This window comes from Dryas octopetala, chromosome 6 (assembly GCF_963921425.1).
Source record: "Dryas octopetala chromosome 6, drDryOcto1.1, whole genome shotgun sequence".
Classification (NCBI taxonomy): domain Eukaryota; kingdom Viridiplantae; phylum Streptophyta; class Magnoliopsida; order Rosales; family Rosaceae; genus Dryas; species Dryas octopetala.
This window is the reverse complement of record NC_141371.1, coordinates 9196108-9196480: the sequence shown is the minus strand read 5'-3', so window position 1 is coordinate 9196480 and position 373 is coordinate 9196108.

The following is a 373-nucleotide window of genomic DNA, read 5'->3' as shown; positions in this document are numbered from 1 at the left end:
TACCATAATTTCATACCACCTTATGTGGCAATTTACATGGCATTCATGCATTGGACACTAAAAAATAAAAACAAAAATTCAAAAAGAAAAAGAAAAACTTTGTCCAGTAAAATAATGACACATAAGATGGTATAAAAAATATGGTATAAGAATGTGGTAAATATAGCATTATTCATTAATTTAATGTCCGAAGGTTGGCGATACTATCAGTTTAAAAAAAAAAAAAAGTATGTCAGAAAAAAAAATGGCAATCTCGTTATTAACGACAAAATGAAGGGCCATGATTTAACCAACTTGAACCTTGACTTCATTTCCAGATTCCTATATAAACTCTAAAATACAAACCTCACTTGAAAAACCCCCAAGTATTGGA